Source organism: Geotrypetes seraphini, chromosome 7 (genome assembly GCF_902459505.1).
Source record: "Geotrypetes seraphini chromosome 7, aGeoSer1.1, whole genome shotgun sequence".
Taxonomy (NCBI): Eukaryota; Metazoa; Chordata; class Amphibia; order Gymnophiona; family Dermophiidae; genus Geotrypetes; species Geotrypetes seraphini.
Genome location: NC_047090.1, coordinates 133,651,852 through 133,666,512, shown reverse-complemented (window position 1 = coordinate 133,666,512; position 14,661 = coordinate 133,651,852).

Below are 14,661 nucleotides of genomic sequence, written 5' to 3'. Positions count from 1 at the left end.
TTGAAAATTTACATATGTTTTTATATTTGGTCTGTTCAGGAAGATATGCATGTCTTTCTGTTTCTCTTGTGTACTGTGTGCAGTCTGACAAATTAGGGTTTCGTTTGTGTTCAATAGTACTTTTACTTTGTGGGTTTGTATTTGAAGAGAGTTTTTACTGTTTTCTGCATGTGTGGCTAAGGCCAAGTGTTCTGGTGGGGATAGAAGTCCAGAAACTGGTTTGTCAGCTCTCCTTCAGTATTTATGGACTTGAAACAGTCCTAGCTGAAAAATTAGTGATTATTAATGGCATGATCCCTGACATGACACTCAACCAAATTTCTAATCTCTGTTTTGGTTTATATTCGAGTCAACCTTTTTTCCTCCTATTTTGGGAGAAAAAGTTATCTCTGTTTATATTCTGATTGGTTTATATTCGAGTATATACAGTAACTTCTCTGAGTGAAAAAATATTCCCTCCTATTAGTTTTAAAAGTATCTTCCTTTAACTTGGAATGTCCCCTAAGCTTTGTAAATTTTGATGGAGTAAAAAATCAATCCACTTGTACCCGTTCTACACCACTCAGGTTTTTGTAGATTTCAGTCATATCTCCCTTCAGCCATCTCTTTTCTAAGCTATGGAATTTTTGAAAGTTGAGCTAGTAAAACTCACTATTGCTATTTCATTCAGTTTCCTTAGCTTTCCTGTGGTATGTTTTGAGATGACTAGGAATAATTCTGCACATAGTTATATTTTTTTGTTTGCTCAGTCCTTCTCGGTCCGCATGAAGAGCCTTTTGATATGGGCCTGCTGGCAGTAGATGCCTGCCTGGTTTTTGGCCCTTTCAATGGGTCTCCTATGTTTGTTCTTATGTGCAGGTGGGCTCTGGTGAAGTATAGCGGGATTGGTTGCAAGCTTGCTCCTTACCTCGCTGGACTTCAGGGGGGAAAGGAGGTGGTCTCTGATGGTTGTCTCTTTAAAAGGCAAAGCTGTTCTGGCCTCCAATGTCAGGTAGGCAGAGTTTGTTCCCATGTACAGGTAGACTCTAGTGAGGTAAGGAGGGACCAGGATGGAAATGCAAAATATGGTCATTGAAGTCTGGTGCTAGGTAAAAGTAGTGGGAACTAAAGCCAAAGTCAGACCGACTTCTATGGTCTGTGTCCCACAAATGAAAAAAAGACTGAAAGAAGACTTGCCAGATCCCGGATGGGGAGCTAAGTCTAACATGACAGACTTCTACGGTTTGTGTCCTGTAAATGGCAAGACTGATGAAAAAGATTTGACAAAACCTGCAAGGTGAAGCTCAGTTCGATGCTGGTCAAATTTCTATGGTCTGTGTCCTGCAAATGGCAAAACACAGGTGATATTCAGTAACTCCAGTGTTGTAGATCACTTTGTTGTCATGTGCTGTGAATGAGGGTCTTGTACAGTTGAATACTGACAGCAATACTTGGGGTCTTGGTTATAACCACATAGATCCCTATCATGTCTGTATGCCTATATACTTGGCAGGGTGGAGATTTGACAAACTGTTTAAGCATGGATGACTGGGGTCTGCACAGTGACAGGTGTGGCTCTGGCCACCTTGGTGGACAGACTAGATGGACTGTATAGGTCTTTATCTGCTGTCATTTACGGTGTATGCTAGACACCTCTAGGAGAGGGAAAGAGAGGCTGGACATCTCTGGCAGGAAGGGACAGAGGCTGAACACCAGAGGTGGGGGATAGGTAAGGTGAGATGTTGAACAATGAATGGGGTGAATGGATGATTAGTCACCTAGGATGGCATATATCCTAGGGTTGATCCTATGATGATGGCCATTGCTTTGGCCATATGATCTCATCCAGTGATTGGGGTGGGCATGTACTCTAGGAAGTGATGAAGTCACAGAAAGGCTTAAGGGGCCCCCTCCAGACCTTCAGCACCCCTTTACCTTTGCTGCCAGGGATGCTAAAGCCCTGCCAACCAAATACAGTGCACAAGAAGTCTCAGTGGCACCAGCTTGAAGGCATGCTGTTGACTTCTTCATTAAGGAAGCAGTGTGAGGAGCAGGGGAACTGCTCAAGCAAAAGTAGCATGTGCATCATGGAGGGGGAGGAGGAGAAGGAATGTTATGCCCCCTAAAATTGGAAGGCTGGTTACACCCCTGCGTAGGAGTTGCATAAGCCATGGGTACCAGACAGCAAAAGATATGATAAGAGAGGTAATCTACTAGTAGAGGAAGAGAAAGATGTAGACCCCCCCCAGTGGTGATGCGGTGTAATATACATTTAATTGTAATAATTGTAAAGATGTTAATATAATCACGATCAGATATTTCAATAAGTTTCCCCTTCAATTTACACCAACACAGAGATTAAACATTTCAATTTTTGTTTTTGTTTTTGTTACAATTTTTTTTAAAAACCCATGAATTGAAGGTTAAAAAACTAAATAAGGATGTCCAACAATTGTTGGGGCTGGACTGATACCGCTGCTGGACCCAGAGGGGAGCTAGAAGCTGGAAGGAAGGTAGAGAAATGCTGGACCTGTGAGGGTGGCTGGAGGGAAGGGGAGAGAGAGAGGGCGCCGGCCACATGGTGTGGGAGGGGTGAGGGTGGCACCGGTGACTATCTAGAGCTGGAGGGAAGGGAGAGAAGCACTGGACCCATGGGAAGGGCTGGAGCTAGAACTGGAGGGAAAGGAGATAGGCACTGGGCCCATAGAGGGGGGCTAAAGGGGAAGGGAGAGAGGGTGTTGGACTTGCAGGGAGGAGGAGAGAGAAGGGAAAGGGATACCAAACCAATGGGATGAAAGAAGGAGTGAAATATGGAACACAGTGGAGGGAGGAAAGTGAGGGAGAGACACTTTGGTGGGGAGGAAGAAAAGGGAGAAGCAGGATACAGGGAGGTATACAAAAACAGGGGAGATAGGGACAAGGATACAAAGGACAAAGGCTGCATGGGGGTGGTATGTGGACATAGAGAAGCAATCCCAGACATGGAAGGGATATATGGACACAGAAGATTCTAGACATGGGGGAGAATAGGAGCACAAGGGGAGATGCTAGACTTGGGGTCATAGGAACACAGGTGTAATGATGGGCATAGGTAGAGGATAAGGAGGGGCCACCGGGGCCCTGGCCTCCCCCAAAATTGCCCGTCCTGTAGGTCAGGGGGTATGCGGGCTGACCGCTGCTGCTTGCTGCTATAACTGCGGGAAGGGAAGGGCCAGGCGCATGCAGTGAATGCATGTCGCCAGCCCACAAGCCTCCCCCGATGTCAATTCCTGACATCGGAGAGAAGGTCCCTTTCTTGCCAATGTCAGAATTGAAGAGTGAAGGCTTCTTGGATTTGTTGCAGCAGTGGGCGGCAAGTGGCAGCGGACCGTGAGGGGAAGAAGAATCAGCGGCGGGTAGGCCAGGCTTCGGTGGGGAAGGGAGGCAAGTAGGCTGACTTTGGCGTGGCAGGGAAGAAGGCAGGCTGGCTTCGGGGGAGGGGGTGGGACAAAGGCTGGAAGACAGTGAGGGGGGACATAGGCAGGAAGGAGGGAGAGAGAGAGAGAGAGGCAGAGAAAGACTGGGGGGGTTGTAAGCGAGCGAGTTAACAGAAGACAAACAGAAACCAGAGCCATGGGACCAATATGACTTGAATAATAAAAAGACCAGACAACAAAAGGTAGAAAAAATATTTTTATTTTGTGATTATAATGTGGCAGATTTTTTTATTTTTTTTTTATTTATAACCTTTTAAATTTAATCAAGCATACATAACTTGAAAAAGATCGGAAACAATCAAGCAAGCAAACAAAAAGAAATCACCTAATTATACAATCAGATGTAATGGAAACATTAACTAATATTTAGTCCATAATTCCACAATTATAGGGATCAAGAAAGAATTTTCACAATTAGAAATATAACTCTTACTAAAGTAACGGCCTAGGTAACCCTAACTACAGCCGGATGGTAGGTCATTTATCATTGGACTAAGATTCCAACCTTTCTTTTGGTCCAATAAAATCTAAAAGCTGTTTGGGCTCAAAAAAAAGAAAATTCTTACTCTGATAGGTAATATAACATTTTGCTGGAAATTTAACCAAAAAAGTAGCCCTAAGAGCTAGGACTCTTGGCCTTAGGGCCAAGAATTCCTTCCTTCGCTTCTGGGTTTTCTGAGCCAAATCTGGAAAAATTCTCACATTAGAGCCCAAAAACTTATCATTAATATGTCGGAAATACAAACGAAGAATATATTCCCTATCACTTTCCAAAGCCAATGTCAGCAACAAAGTAGTTCTGTCGGTTACCACCTCAAGGGAACTTTCTAGAAATGAAGACAAATTCATGTCCAAATTTTCTTTCGGATCTTCAACAACTGTAGATTCCCCTTGAGGTTTCTTTAAGGTCAGATAATAAGCCCTCACAATTGGAGGTAAATTTTCCAATGGAATGGAAAGAACCTCTTGAAAATATTTTCTCGCCATCTCAACAGGTGAAATGATGGGACATTTAGGAAAATTCAAAAGTCTTAAATTGTTCTTCCTCAAAGAATTTTCAAAGTTCTCCAACTTACGGGAAATAAATGATCTTTCTTTAACCATTTCCATTTGTACAGTTTTAATTTCCTTTAAATTTTCTTCTTGTTTCTCCAATTTTTTAGTTAAGTCAGACAGATACACTCCTTGCTGTTCTACTTTGGAGTAAATAGTCCCATAATCAGATTTGATAACTGAAAGACTCAACTTAAGGTTGGCGTCCATGATAGATATGGCCTGCCAGAGCGCCTCCATATCTATTTTCTGCAGTCTTTTTAATTCCCCAAAACAGATGGCATTCTCTCTCGGAGCACCTCTCACCTCTCCTTCCATGGTGCTGGGAGATAGCTGACATATTCCACCTGCACCTTCCTCCTGAGTCTCCTGTGCTGGTGTCCCTCCTTCATTGGAGCACAGCCCTTCCTCTTCGGGCAGCTGAACTCCTGTGTCTCCCTGCATCTGAGTACTTCTGGGTTGGGGAGGGACCGACCTCTGCTCCGGGCTCAGTATCGCCCGTGCAGCTCCTGCGCCGAGTTCCCCCGATGAATCCGGGCTCACCCCCGAATGTGGCAGATTTTAACTGTGTATCTTACCAGAGCTGTTAGACAGACTGAGACCCACCCCAGGTCCAAAATTTTGAAGGAGGACTCCCAAGCCTGTTGCCTAGTTGCACTCCCCTAATACCGTCCCTGGCATGTGTGATCTTTATATTTTGCACAGTATAGGAGGAAATGTTTTTGTGGTGTTGTACAAAGCAAAACAATCTAATGTTGCTGATGTAGGCTTTTATTGGAACAAGAAGATAGTCCACAGTCTTAAAGCACAAATATCCACAACTTAATGAAGAGGACCCAACCCGGGTCCGTGTTTCAACCAAAGGTCTTCTTCAGGGGTCCCGTTTAGTTTCTTCAAAAGACTTAGTGAATAAAACAACCAACGTCCTGCGTAGGTCAGTGCAATCGTCAAGAGTGTTTGTCTTTGGTGTTGTACTACATGCAAGATGTGGTTTCTTGGTATTTTGGTTTAATTTATGTTTATCATTTTTGGGCAGTTATTATGAATTTGGCATTTGTATTCTCTGAGCATGACTGAGGTATTTTGTTAGCATAAATTTTCTATGTAGCATTCTGTAGTAATTTGGCTTGTCCAGTTCCTCCCCTACCCCCTGACAGTGGAGGGGAGATTTGCAAGTGGGGAGAGGAGACGGGTTTTTGTTGATCCTTGTTCTGTATTGCTTGTGATTTATAAAATGACAGTTGTACAGAAAATTATTTCTTTTTATACTTTAATGAAATGATTTGAATATAAAATCATAACTGTTTGAAGCTTGCAGGGATGGGGATAGAGTTTACGGGGACGGGACTTTGTCCCTGTGTCATTTTCTAGCCATTGATCTTGATCACTGTTTTAATGAGAGGGAAACCTTAGTGGTAATCCCAACCAATAGTAAGAAATCTGAGCACACTTTCTGGCTTCTCAACATGTCCCTTTTCCCTCTGTCCTTTACTTGTAAGTACATGTGCTATGAAACCAATACTTTTAACTACTGGATGGAAGATGATTTTCAGTGAAAATAAATTTACCCAAATTATTCCCCATTTGGTATTCTTTCAGAGTTTCAAAAGAGAAAAAACAATATCATTTAATGCCGCCATAATTCATTTGTAAAGCAGTGCTACACTTAAATCATTCTAGATTTATACTCTAGATGTACTTTTGAAAAATATCACTTTGGCAATGGCGTACCAAGGGGAACTTCTTCCCCACAGCAGCAGCCTTCACAACTCGCTGCTCTGCTGGCTTTGGGCTTTCCTCTCTGCCAAGTCCTGCTTTCGCAGAAGCAGGAAGTAGGCAGGACCAGCAGAGAGGAAGGCCCAACAACAGCAAGTACAGCAAGTTGTGAAGGCTGTGCTGTTGAAGGGGGGGGGGGGGGGGGACAACAAAGAGAGAGAGAGAAGTAGGTACCCATTAGGGGGAAGGGAGGAGGAAATGAATGCACCCAATTAGAGGGGACAGGGAGGTCAGGATAAGGAATACCAGGGAATTGAGAGAAGAAAGAGATGCCAAACCATGAGGGAGGGAAAGGAGATGCCAAGGCATGGTGGGGGGAGGAGGGAAGAAAAGGAGAAAGAAATGCCAGAGCATGGAGAGAGAGAGGAGCGGAGAGAGATGCCAGGACATGGGGGGGAGAAAGGAAAGGAGACAGAGATGCCAGACAGGAGTGGGAAGGAAGGAAGGAAAGGAGAAGAGAGAGATGCCAGAGCGTGGGGGAAGAGGTGGAGACAGAAAAATGGAGAGGAAGTGAAGCTTGAATCTATAAATGAGAGAAGGGGCGCAGGATAAACAGTTTATGGAAGGGACATATAAAGAGGGAAGATGCCATATGTCTCTTGCATGTTTGTTGTACAGTGCTAGGTGCGTCTAGTGCTTTATAAATAATAAAAATAATAATACAGTAATTTTATTCTTGTATACCGCCCACCCACAAAAGATCTGGGCGGCTCACAAAGAAGAAGAACTGGACAATCAGTGAAATATACATATTAAACATAGTAAAATTGAAGTTAAGAATAATTATGTAATAAATTTATCAAACAAATATGTTTTTAAAATCCTTCTAAAAGCAGTATACGAAAACATTTGAAAGATCAAAGGAGTCAACCAATAATTCAGATTTCCTAATTGAAAAGCAAATGTCTTATTTAAAAATCTCTTGAATCGACAGGACTTAATAGAAGGATATATAAACATAATATCATTATGGGTATTTTTTAATTATCTATAACAGGTAAATTGGGAGGCTAAGTAACCCGGAGACAAACCGAAAAGAGCTTTAAAACAGAGACAACTAAATTTAAAAAGAATACGTGCTTCAAAAGGCAACCAATGTAGCTGCTGATAAAAAGGACTGATATGATCATACTTCTTCAGACCAAAAATTAAATGCACTGCTGCATTTTGTATTAAATGAATACGTTTTAAATTTTTCTTGTAAGATGCCAAATGGATAATATTACAATAGTCAAAAATTGATAAAATTAAAGATTGTACTAAAAGTCTAAAAGTAGCAAAGTCAAAATAACTTTTAATAGTTCGTAATTTCCAAAGGGTCCGAAAACATTTCTTTATCATGAAGTCCGTATGCTCTTCAAATACTAATCAATGGTCTTTTCAGGGATAGGCAATTCCGGTCCTCGAGAGCAGGATATCCACAATGAATATGTATGAGATGGATTTGCATGCACTGCCTCCTTGAGATGCAAATCTATCTCATGCATATTTATTGTGGCTATCCTGAAAACCTCTCCTGGCTCAGGCTCTTGAGAACTGGAATTGCCTACCCCTGGTCTAGTATAACCCCCAAAATCCTAATAGAGAGGACAATATAAAAAATTTGGTTATTAATTAAAACTTGTTTGTCTGAAATAATGTCATTTAGACCAACAAGAAAAAACTTTGTTTTTTCAGCATTAAGTTTAAATCTACATATCCAACATTTTATCTCAGTCAAAATAGCTGTAATCTGAGCTTTTATGTCCACTGTAAACAATGTCATGGGTAACAATATGGTAATGTTGTCTGCATAAATAAAAAACCTAAGTAAAAAAACAACCTAAAAAATAGTAATGGTAGGGCAGAGAAAGACAGCAGATGCTGCATGGAAGGGCGAGGAGAGACACTGGATGGAAAGAAGAGAGTGAAAAGACGTAAAAGCAAAAACCAGAAATGACAAAAGAGAAAAAATGCTTTTTTTTGTTGTTGTTGCTTTAGAATAAAGTAGTATTGTGGCTGTATTGATAAAAGTTTATAAATAGAAAATGGAAATAAGGTCATCTTTTTATTGGACTAATTTTAATACTTTTTTTTTTTTTACTAACTTTCAGAGACCATAACCCCCTTCCTCATGTCATAACATAACAGCAATATACTGTACTGACCTGAAGAAGGAGATTTTGGCCTCTCTAAAAGCTAATTGAAAAATGTATTAGCCTAATAAAATGGTATTTTCTTATTTTCCATTTTTTTTTGTTTCTATTTGTTAATTTGTAAAGTGATTGTTATTTGCCAGGGTTTTTTTTTTTAATTTATCTGCTACCTTTATATTTTGCACAGTACGTATTAGAGGACATGTGTCACTGTTTCTGTTGTATTGAATTGTATACAGTCTGGCTTCTTGGCGGTTCAGTTTAAAAATAGAAATATGTAAACAAAAGTTAGTTTGATTACTTATTCCATACTGGGCGAGGGTGTATCTGTACTCTGTATGTATGAAAAGGACATGGTTTTCTATTAGCATTCACTGTGCAGGATCGATCTTTATTAATCTGGCTTGTTTAGTTTTACAATGGTTGTATTGATGTTCCAGTGCTCACTGCAGTGTTTAAGATGTTGCCTTTTCCTAGGAGCACCCTTGTGTGACTCGTGGACTATTACTAAAAATAAATTTGTTTTAATATAGAGGAGGGAGGTGTTAAAAATGATTGGCCCTGGCTGTCAAATATACTAGGTACCACTGCTCTTTGGCCTTCAAATTTCACTCCATAGGTGGTAACTCTCATTCTTTCAAATGGTTAATCCAGTGATGTAGCAAGGATAGGAGGCGCACACTCATGCCCTTTCTTCCCTCCTGTACCTCTTTAAATCTTCACCAGCGCAAGCAATTTCTTCGGCCTGCTGCTCACGCTGGCATTGGCTTTCCCTCTAAACTTACTTCCTGGCCCCGCAACCAGGAAGTGATTTCAGAGGGGAGCCAGGCCAGCGTGAACAGCAGACCGGGGAAGTTGCTCTTGTGCTGGCAAAGATTTAAAGAGATACGGAGGGAGTGGAGGGCACGAGTGTAATGTAGAGAGATGCTGGAGCCCCCATGACGGTGCCTAGGGCGGTCTTACCCCCCCCCCCCCCCCCCACTTACTATGTCACTGGGTTCATCCTTGGCATCCACAGATGGTTTTAGAAATGCTGGGCCCAGGGCAGAAATTAAGTAGGGGGGCCCCTTTTCTACCTACCCCTCTCCAAATGTCCCCACCCACCATTACTACCACATATATAACAACTTTACATGACTTATTCACACACAAAACACAGACTGACCTTCACCAAAAACTGAGCAATGGATCACAAATTAGAAATAGAAACATTTATTTAAAAAAATGTATATACCGCCTAAGTACCTAGGTGGTTCACAAGCAACAAAACAATGTGGAATCAATCCCTGGACTCCCAGAAGTTAAAACGATGATGTTTATTAATACAAAATTGTAATACAATACACAATGTAATAAAAACCAACAAATGGCTTCAAATAATAAAGTGCCTGAAGAAGGCAAATACTGCCGAAACACGGCCCATGTAGGGTCTGGAGATCTGTTTACAGCAAATGACTATTATTTGAAGCCATTTGTTGTTACATTGTGTATTGTATTCCAATTTTGTATTAATAAACATCATCATTTTAACTTCTGGGAGTCCAGGGATTGGTTCCACATTGTTTTGCTGGAAACATTTGTACTGTTATGGTACCAACGTCCATTGCTCTGAGAGTGTGGACTGTCCTTGTGGCGTCGACCACCTCACAGTGTTTGTTTCTAAGAAGGTTCACAAGCAATATTCATAATATAAGCATAATATAAAATATGAATACCAACACTGATCTGGAAAAACCAAAAAGTTAAACTCGGCAAGTACCTAATTTTATACTGAACACACTCGGTGGCATAACCATAAGAGGGGTCTGGTCCTCCCACTTTGCGCTTAGGCCCCCTCAAAATTCCCAGGCCTCACCAGCTGATGACCACCTTCTCCTCTTCCTCAGGTTAGGGTTGTCAGATTTTACAATTGTAAAATCTGGACAACCTAGACCTGCCCATCTCCAGCCCAGTCCCGCCCTAGCTCCACCCCCACTGCCTTCTTTGGTCACTGCTCAACGCGATTGAGAGGAGGCTTTTGAAAACGCGGACAAAGTGCTAGGTTTTAAAAAGACGTCCGGACTCCCGTTCATGTCCTCAAAAGTAGGATATGTCCAGGGAAATCCGGACGTCTGGTAACCCTACCTCAGGTGACGTTCCAAGTTCTGCAGTTGATAGTATTTCAGAGCTTCTACTGCTGCCTCCTCCCCACCCTCCACCAAACTTGGCTTTCATGCAGCTCAGGTGAAGAGAAAATTTGGTGTCCACCCACCAATTTTGGGCTCCCCTCAAATCAGCTGTGTGGCTATGCCACTGAATACAATACAAAAATATTTGTGATGCACATATCCCAAAGCTACCATATTCCAGTCAATAAATTCAAATTAAAACACTTTTTTCCAGTTTGTTGTCGACATGTTTTACCATCATCTTAGTCCTAGGTATTCTAGATAGATTGTGAGCCCACCGGGACAGACAGGGAAAAATGTTTGAGAACCTGAATAAACTCATGTAAATCATTCTGAGCTCTCCTGGGAGAACAGTATAGAAAATTGAACAAAATAATGTAAATAGTTTCTCTCTCTGCTTTTTGTCTATCTTCTAATTTCTATCTTCTCTTTCCAGTGTCTGTTCATTTTTTTTCCTCCTCTTGTTCCATTCCCTCACTTTGCCTGTCTCCAACATATTGATTTTTCCTTTCAGCTTTCCTCCCTTTTTACTTTTCTGCATTTGTCCACTCAAATGTTGCCCTCTTTCTCACCCTTCTTTTTAAAATTTCAGTTACCTACCAATTTTTCCTCTCCTCTCAGTCCCTAGCTCTCTCATTTCTCATATCACTCCTTTCCCAGCTTCATATTTCCTTCTATCTACTCCCCATTACCACATTTCTACCACTGTACTTACTGTTCTCTCACTCATCTTCTTGTCATTCCACTTTTGACCTCTTCCACATGGCTTACCACTTCCAGATCCCCCCCCCCCTTGTTAGGGTATATCTCCCTGTCCTTTTCTCTCCATTCCTTAGCATCTTCTTATCCTTCCTGCCCTCCCATGGGTCTATTTCTCCTCATCTCTTCCCATGGTCCAACATGTCTCCTCTTTTCTGTTTTTCTTCCCTCCCTCCTTGATGTTGAACAATGGGAAGGAGGGGAAAATTTGCATCTCTCTCTCTTCCTTCCATCTCCAAACCTAACATTTCTCTTTCTCTCCCTCCCAACCTTCCTTCCATCCCCAGATCCAACTTCCTTTCTCTTCACAACTGCCCTCCATTCATATATCTCCCCCCCAGGTTTACCATATCTCCCTTTCCAACCACCCTACCCTCCCATCCCATATCTCACTCTCCCTCTGCACCACTATGAGATCAACCATCTCCCTTTCTCTTCCCAACTGTCATCCCTTCAAGCATCTCTTTCCCCTTCCTCCACACTACCACATGTCCAACTTCTCTCCCTCCAGACCATTGCCCACTATCTCTCTCTCTCCCCACTCCCCTCTGTTTCCAACCCCATAAGTTCTTCCCTTTCACCTCCCCTCAGTCTGGCATTCTATTTGAAAAAACAAACAAACAGCTAGTCCAGGGGCTTCCTCAGCCCGGCATGTCCTCCACCTTCTATCCGCATTGATCTGATGTCACCCTTACCTTCAATCTTGCTGACAAATCAATTTTTTGTTGTAGGGGATTGCCGGCCGCTGCAGTGATTCTGAAGCGCTGTCTAGGGTCTCTCTCCATGCTTTCCTTCTGTCATGGCTCATCCCCAATGATACAACTTCCTGTTTCTACCTGGGTTGACCGCAGAAGTAGGAAAGCACAGAGAGGCCACAGACAGTGCTTCAGAATAGCTGCCATGGCCAGCAGTTCCCTGCAACAAAAATTGATTTGTCAGCAAGACCGAAGGTGAGAGCAATGTTGGACCAGTGCGGATAGAAAGGGGTTTACATGCCAGCCCATGCCCCCCTCCCCCCTCCAAGCCTTAAGGCCCTGGGCAGTTGCCCTGTTTGTCCCCTTCCCCATATAGGGGAAGGGAGAGTATGGTGCAGTGGTTAAAACTACAGCCTCAGCACCCTGAGGTTGTGGATTCAAACCCACGCTGCTCTTTGTAACTCTGCACAAGTCACATAATTCCCCCATTGCCCTAGGTACATTTGATGGATTGTGAGCCTGCTGGGACAGACAGGAAAAAATGCTTGAGTACCTGAATAAATTCATATAAACCGTTCTGAGCTTCCCTGGGATAAAGGTATAGAAAATTGAATAAATAAAATAATACATCGGCCCTGTTGGCATCTCTGCAGTCTGCATTAGTGCTGCTCGATTTCTGATTTGAAACGATTCAGTGATTCACTTCGGATGAATCAATTTAAAAACAAATCGGCCTCCAAGTTTGGTGACTGACCCTCCCCCCTTGCCCCCTAAAGCAGGAGTGGCAGCGCTTCCTCTTGCTGGCCAGCCACTGCCATTCCTGCTTTAGAGGGCAAGGGGGGAGGGTCAGTCAGGAAGTGCTGCAGTGTCCGGCTTCCCCCCTGGCATCCCGCTCTTCCATTTACCTAATTCCAGCAGCGGAGCAGCCTGCAGAGAGGATCACCGGTGCTTTAGCAATCCTTGAAGGCTGCCATCGGCCTATGGAGCTGTTGTTTCCTCTGCCGCGATCCTGCCTCTGATGTCAGAGGAGGGGTGGGACCGCGACAAAGGAAAGACAGCTGCAGAGGCCGATGGCAGCCTGCAAGGATCTCTAAAGCACCACCGATCCTCTCTGCAGGCTGCTCCACTGCTGGAATTAGGTAAATGGAAGAACAGGACACCAGGGGGGACACGCAGGCCTTTGGGGGGGGAACAAGCCTTTGGGGTGGTGCAGGCCTTCAGGAGAGGGGTAGGAGTACACAGAGGGAGGGAGGGAAGGGGGGGGTTCAAAGAGACGTGCATATGCCAGACTGGGGGAGGGAAGAAATAATGGGTCTAAAAACAGGAGAGAGATGGTGGACAATGGAATTTAGGGAGGGAAGGAACAGAAAGGGAGAGATGTTGGACACAAGGGATGGTGTGGAGGGGTGGATAGAGATACTAGATAGGAGCGTAGTTGGCAAGAGAAAGGGAAAACTCGACCCTGGGGTGGTGGGGAATGAGGGAGAAATGCTGGATGAAACGGTAGTTGAGAAAAGGAGGGATGATGGATCTGGGGATGGTGGGATCCATTGTTGCAGCTGCGGGGATGGAGATGAAAAAAAAAAGGAAAGATGCCAGACCCACGGGGGAGGGAAGGGAAACAGAAGGGGAGGACAGAGATGGATGGTTAGCACGGAGAAAGAAGAAAGAAAGAGACCCTGGCAAGCGAGTTATCAGAAGACAACCAGAGCCTGGGACCAACATGATTTGAATAATGACCAGACAACAAAAGGTAGAAAAAAATAATTTTATTTTCTGTTTTGTGATTACAATATGTCAGATTTGAAATGTGTATCCTGCCAGAGCTGGTGTTAGACCGCGAACGTGAGCTAGGATTTAACAGAGAGAGGAAGTCTTTTTTTTGTTTACACCACAGCGCCAGTGTGAGTAGGAGAGGGAAAAGGGGGTGAAGAGGCTATAAAATAAACCCACCAGGATGTTTGAAAAAAAACACCCAATTGGGCAGGAAAATCAAATAAAAAAAATTGATTCAATAGGTAGAATCTAATCAAAATTTTTTGACCTGAATTGGGCAGCACTAGCCTGCATACACTTTAGGGCCTGCTAATTTTTCCAAGTTTGGTCTTTATAAAATAACCATATACTAAAATAATGTTTCTACTGGAATTCAGGCCTGAGTCTCGGCATGCCTGTCTTACATTACTATCTGGATGTCTCACCCCATCTAAAATTAAACACAGCCAATACTGAACTCATCTTTTCTCCTAAACCCTCCTCCCTTCTCCTTTTTCTATTTTGGTGGATAATGCTCTCATCCTCCCTATCTGGTCAGCTCACAACCTTGGGGTCATCTTTGATTTCTCTTTCCTTCTCTCTACATATCCAACAAACAGACAAATCCTATTGTTTCTTCCTCTACAATGTCATCAAAATCTGACCTTTTCTCTCTGAGCACACTGCAAAGACTCTCATCTACACTTTTATCACCTTTCACTTAGGGTTCCTTTTACTAAGCCGTATGTGACTTTTCATCACGCGCTAACTAACCCCTGCGCTGGCCAAAAACTCAGGAGGCGGTAGCGACTAGCGCAGCTTAGTAAAAAGAGCCCCTAGACTACTGCAACTTGCCTCTCGCAGG